The 6,953-nt window shown below is 39.2% G+C and overlaps 1 pseudogene; it reads left to right on the forward strand.

The window, feature by feature from the left end:
- Positions 1-1,072: 1,072 nt before the first annotated feature.
- On the forward strand, positions 1,073-1,978 carry LOC103266299 (annotated as a pseudogene).
- The last annotated feature ends 4,975 nt before the right edge of the window (positions 1,979-6,953 follow it).

Here is a 6,953-nt window from a genome sequence, read left to right on the forward strand (position 1 = left end):
TCACCTCAGCCTCCCAAAGGCGCGGGATTACAGGCTGAGCCACCAAGCCCGGCTTATCATACAGCATGGCAAAGCAAGTGGACCAAAACTCAGCAAAAATACAGAAGTCCTAAACATCACAATTATTAAAGCAAATCTCACAGATTTCTATTGGAACTGAATGCTGATAATAGAGACTATACCTTTATTTTCAAGTGCATGCAGAACAACCACAAAAATTACCATATCACAGATCATAAAAGGAAATCCCTACAAATTCCAAAGAATAAAAATAATACAAACAGCATTTTCTGACATAATGCAATATGATGGGTGTAATTAAAAAACAAATGATTCTTTCACCTGAAAATGTAAAAATATGTTACTAAATCATTCATAAGTTAAAGGGGAAGGACAAAAGAACATTATGGAAGTTCTTGAAAATAATAGTAATATATTTTAATATATAAAATAGTATATTATATAATAAATAACACATTAAATAATAACATATTAATGATAGTAAAATAATGATAAGGAAACATCACATGCCAGAATCTATGGGACACAGCTACAGCACTTAACAGAGGAAAATGTAGAGCATTAAATATTTGTATCAATAATAATGAAAGTATAAAAACCAATTAAGCATCCAACTCAAAAAGCTAAAAATCAAAAAAAGAAAGCAAAGGAAAAACAAGGAGAGCAGAAGACACATGTTAATAAAGAAAAAATTAGAAATTAAGAAGTTAGAAAGTAGAACATTCCAGGCACAGTGACTCATGCCAATAAACCCAGTGCTTTCGAATGCCAAAGTAGAAGGATTGCTTGAGCCCCAGAGTTCGAGACCAGCGTGGGCAACATAGCGAGACACTATCCTTTAAAAAAAAAATTTTTTTTAATACATACACATCCAGAAGAAATGGAAAATTCAGGGCCACTCAGTCACTTAGCCACAGGCCACCATGGGATATAGCACAGGGGACTGTCCGCCCAGTTTGTCTACCATCACAGGGAGGTCTCTGGTCCCCGGGGCTGAGAGACCCCAACCTTTCCCCAAGTTGAAGCTGCAGGGTGTTGGAGTACCAGCCAGATGTCTTTCCACAAAGGATCTGTGGTGGCACAGGGCAAAGGGGCTTCTGCCAGTAACAGGGAAACTGACATGATGGAACTGGCTGAACTGGGACCCCCACTAGAAAAGAAGAGCAAACGGGTAATTGCCATCCAACCAAAGCTGAAGACGAGTAGACATGCCCAGTGCCGCAGGAAGAAGAGGAGGAGGGTGGGTGCTGATGCTTCCCCTACAAGCCCACTATGCCATAGAAAAGATGGAGGAGTTTGTGTACAAGAACTGGGAGGGACATCGAAGTATCATCCCATATAATGTACTCCCTAACTGGCTGAAGGACCGTGACTACCTGCTACATGGCCATAGATCACCCATGCCCTCCCGGGCTTGTTCAAGAACATTTTCCACATGCATTCTGAAACTGGCAACATCTGGACCCACCTGTTAGGTTTTGTGCTGTCTTTCTTTTTGGGCATCTTGACCATGATCAGACCAAATATATGCTTCACGGTCCCTCTCCATGAGAAGGTGGTTTGGGGATGTTCTTTTTCCAAACTGGACTCTTCAGGGATGACTCTACTGATTATGGGGAGCCTTATCCCCTGGCTCATAACAACTTCTCCTGCTCCCTGCAGCCAAGCTCATCCACCTCTCCATCATGTGTGTCCTGGACATTCCTGCCGGCATTGTGACACAGAGGTACTGACTTGCCACTCCCAAGCACTGACAGACAAGAGCAGTAGTGTTCCTGGGACTTGGCTCAAGTGTCGGTGTGCCATCCATGCATTTTACTGTCACTGAGGGCTTTGTCAAGGGACCACAGTGGACCAGATGGGCTGGTTCTTCCTCGTGGCTGTGAGGTACATCATTAGGGCTGACCTTTATGCTGCCCCGATTCCTGAGTGCTTCTTCCCTAGAAAATCACTCTAGTCTTATCAGATTTTCCTGTGGTGGCAACCTGTGTTCACTCCTATGGGATCTCCAACCTTCAGGAATCCCATTATGGTCCAGATGGTGACTGTATACTGGCAACTCCCTTCTCTGAACCTTTCTGTCTGTGGGATGGAGAAGTAACTTCCCAAGTGCTTTTAAAAATAACTTATTTGGCCTTGGTCTGGCACGGTGGCTTACACCTATAATCCCAGCACTTTGGGAGACCAAGGTGAGAGAACTGCCTGAGCCCATGGGTTTTTCAAGACTTCATCTCTACAATAAATGAAAAAATTAGTTGGGTGTGGTGGCGTGTGCCTGCAGTTCCAGTTACTTGGAAGGCTGAGGTGGAAGGATAGCCTGAGTGTAGCAGGTAGAGGCTGCGGCAGCCATGAGCGTGCCACTGCACTCCAGTCTGGGCGACAGTGAGACTCCGACTCAAAAAGAAAAAGAAAAATTAAAAAATAATGTATTTGCTGAAGTGAGAGGCAGAGTCTGAGTTGTCTGTTTCAAGAAGAAACCTATTACAGAATTTGGTATCAACAAAGCTTCAGACCATTTTCACACCTCCTGGGCAAAAAAACTTCCCATTTCCGTTCCCCTAGCTGGGGATGGGGAGATGGACAAACCTAGTCATCCCCCTCCTCAGCTGTCACCCTCCTCAGCAAGGCAATGACCAGCGCCTTACAGAGACAACATTAAACTCATGTTGAGAGTTTACCCTATCCTCCAAACATTTGGGGAACAAACAATTATGGACTGAGACTATTCAGAAATTCTTTTTTTTTTTTTTGGAAGAATATATCCCTCCCTTAACCCCATCCTTACTTTGTATCCTGGCTTATAATAGGCTGTTCATTTTTGTAGCATACTTTTTAGAAACAACTATATGACCTGGTCCTATCTTTCTAGGGCCTAGACCAGCTTACACTGCAGGAAAAATAAAGCCACCAACTTTTACATAGCCTGGCTAATTGTGGAAATGTATCTAAGCTTCAGATAACTTGAGTTTTAATTTTGGCAGAGTAATATAAAATTAAAATGGAGAAAGATACTTAATATTTAATACTAAGCTTAAAAAAAAACCCCTGCTGTCATTGCTATATATCTTGGTGCAAAGACTACAATGTTAATAAGAGAAAGTACATCGTACAAAAACATGAAAATGAAAAAAAAAAGGCTTAATCTTCCAGAATTATATACTGAAATGTTTATAGATACAATTATATCATGTCTGGGATCTGCTTCTTAATAATCTGGAGTTAGGGACAGTGGCAGGAGGTTAACTGAACCAGGGCTGAACATGAGTTGATAATTGTTGAGGCTGGATAACAGGAAATGAGTGTTCACTATGCTATTCTGTATGCTTTTGTGTATGTTAAGTTTTTCAGGGAGCATGAATGAACTATTGCTATACACAACAGGGAATGAATTTCACAAATATTAGGCTGAACAAAAAAGATGGACAAAAAAGCGAACATACAGTATGATTCCCTTTATATAAAGTTTAAAGCAGGCAAAACAAATCTATGATGCTAGAAATCAGAATAATGGTTACTCCTGGGAACTAACAACTGGGAGAGGGCCAAAGGGGGCTTCTGCTGTGAGGGAAATATCTCCTTTTTGATCTAGGTATTGGTTCCAGAGGTGTCTTTACTTTGTACAAATTCATCAGATTGTACCTTACAATTTAAATTCTTGTATGAAAGCTATACTTCTTAAAAAGATGTTTGGACTTGCAAAATAAATAGTAAAAACTATTTGCTGTATATCCTAAGACAGCTCATTTTTACACCCAGTTTAAGTGGATACTTTAGAAAGATAGTTCTGTTATTAATAATATACCCACCTTGCTGTTAATAGAAACAAAGGAGCAAATACCCAAAACCCAGATAATGAAAGAAAGTAGTTAACAGGCAACTTCAGTCTTTTGGATGGATCAGTGTTTTATCCAAGTATCCAAGTATATGATTGACATATACACACATATACACACAGAGAGATAAATAATAAATACCCTAATAAATAATGAAATACCCTAAGCAGTACAAAACCGCAAAGCCTACTCTTGTACATAAATAACAAAGCAGCATTTTGACTTATTATATTTGATTAATTTGTTAGTTTGACTAAATAGAACATGTTACATGCCATACAACATATATAACTTTGTTCTTCAAGGCTTCTAGAAACAATTACATAAATCTCTTGATAAACACACTGTGCTTTGCCCTGTTGTGAAAGAAACACATACTCTCTCAGCAATACAATATAAGAGCCGGACAAGGCATACCAATCTGGGCCACTTTCTGATACAGTCCTCTGTTTACTATAGAAATAAAACCCATTGCATGACCTTCCTTGACTCATTACCTCAAATTTATTACCTTGTCCAAGTCACACATTCAGTAAAAGGTGGAATTAGAACTGTTAACCATTGGCCTGGTTCAGTGGCTCACACCTATAATCCCAGCACTTTGGGAGGCCAAGATGGGAAGACTGCTTGAGCCTAGGAGTTTGACATCAGCCTGGGCAGCATAGCAAGACCTCATCTCTACAAAAAATTTAAAAATTAAGAAATTAGCAGGGTGTGATGGTGTGTGCCTGTTGTCCCAGCTAATTAGGAAACTATAAGACTCCTAAAAGAAAACATAAGGAAAATGCATCATAACATGTGATTTGGCAAAGATTTCTTGGATATGGCATCAACAGGACAGCAACGAAAGCAAAATTAGATAAATGAGACTGAAGGAAAACGACTTCAGATGAGATAGTAGAACTCCTGGAAGGGATGAAGAGCTAAACTTCAAAACGTCTGTACATCAAAGGACACAATTAACAGAAGGAAAGACAACCTACAGAATGGGAAGAAATTATTTGCCAATCACATATCTGATAAGGAGCCAAGATTCATAATACATATATAAAGGACTTCTACAACCCAGCAACAACAAAACAAATAACCCAGTTTTTTTAAATGGGCAAAGAACTTGAATAGGCATTTCTCCAAAGATAATATACGAATGGCTAACAAGCATATGACAAAATGCTCTATATCACTAATCATTAGAGAAATCCATATCAAAACCACCATGAGATATCACTTTATCTCCATTATGATGACTATGGTCAAAAAATAGAAAGTAACAAGTATTGGTAAGGATGTGGAGAAACTAGAACACCTGCACTCTGTTAGTGGGAAAGGAAAATGATGCAGCCACGATGGAAAACAGTATACAGTTCCTACAAAAATTGAAAACAGAATCTCCACATGATCTAGCAAACTCACTTCTGAATATTCTGAATATTCTCAATTCTTCTTCTCAAAAAATTGAAAGTAGAATCTGAAAACAGTATCAGCATACTCATGTTGATAGCAGCATTATTCATAGTAGTCAAGAGTGGGAAGCAATCCAAATATCCATCAATGGATAAACAGATAAAATGTGGTACATACATACATTGGAGTAGTACTTAGCCTTAAAAAGGAAGGAAATCCCGGCACATGCTACAACATGGGTGAAACATAAAGACATTTTGCTAAGTGAAATAAGTCAAAAAGACAAATACTGTATGATTTCACTTACATGAGGTATCTTTAGTCAAATTTACAGAAACAGAAAGTAAAAATGGTTGTTGCTGGGAGAGAGGGAAATGGGGAGTTATAGTTTAATGGGTATACAGTTTCAGTTTTGCAAGATGAAAAAATTCTGGAGAGCCATTGTATAACAATCTGAATATACTTAACACTACTGAACTGCACACTTAAAAGTGGAAGGAATACTAAATTTGATGTTGTGTGTTTTTTTGCCACAACTATAAACTTTTTAAAATATGCTTTCAAACAAACAAAAGGTAAAAGAATATGTCAAACATACACATTTTGGGTTGAAGGAAAATGATTTCAAATGAAACAATAGAACTCCTGGAAGGGATGAAGAAGTAAAATAGATCAGTACATTTAAATACATTATGCTAAGCTGGGCTCGGTGGTTCAGCCTGTAATCCCAGTGCTTTGGGAGGCTGAGGTGAGTGGATTGCCTGAGTCTGAGCGTTCAAGAACCGCCTGGGCAACTTGGCGAGACCTCATCTCTACAATAAAAATCAAAAATTAGCCAGGCATGGTAGCGCGCGCCTGTAGTTCCAGCTACTTGGAAGGCTGAGGCAGGAGGATCGCCGGAGCCCAGCAGATCGAGCCTGCGGTGGCTGGAAGTGACCACTGCACTCCAGTCTGGGTGACAGAGTGAGACTCCGACTCAAAAAATAAATAAATAAATAAATAAATAAATATGTTATGGTTCATAATATGGGTACATGTAAGTGAATATTAAGTATTTAAAACAACCACAATAAATTTTTGCAGAGATTACAGCATATGCAAATATAAAATAGACAACAGGGCCAGGCGCAGTGACTCATGCCTCTAATCTCAGCGCTTTGGGAGGCAGAGTCGAGAGGATTGCTTGAACCTAGAGGTTCAAGACCAGCCTGGGCAACATGGAGAGACCTCGTCTCTACAATAAATAAAAAAATTAGCCAGGCATGGCAGCACACACCTGTAGTCCCAGCTGCTTTGAAGGTTGAGGTGGAAGGATCGCCAGAGCCCAACAGGTAGAGGCTGCAGTGGCCATGAGCGTGCCACTGCACTCCAACCTGGGTGACAGAGTGAGACTCCAACTTAAAAAAAAAAAAAAGAATATAGCATACAAACTCTAGCCACAATAAAGCTGGTATGGTCATATTAGTGTCTGACAAGTAGACTTTAAAGCAAAAAATGCTACTGATACAAAGGAATGATAAAAGTATCTATTTGAATAAATATATAATAATCCTAATTTGCATTAATCTATAGATATCCTTTGTTAAATAGATGCTTTGAACATATTTTCTGCCAACTGTTAAACTTTTCATTTTCTGAGTATTTTTTTTTTTTTGAGTTGGAGTCTCACTCTGTTGCCCAGACTGGAGTGCAGTG

Source organism: Carlito syrichta, unplaced genomic scaffold (assembly GCF_000164805.1).
Source record: "Carlito syrichta isolate Samal-C Ts95f unplaced genomic scaffold, Tarsius_syrichta-2.0.1 Scaffold307134, whole genome shotgun sequence".
NCBI classification, from domain to species: domain Eukaryota; kingdom Metazoa; phylum Chordata; class Mammalia; order Primates; family Tarsiidae; genus Carlito; species Carlito syrichta.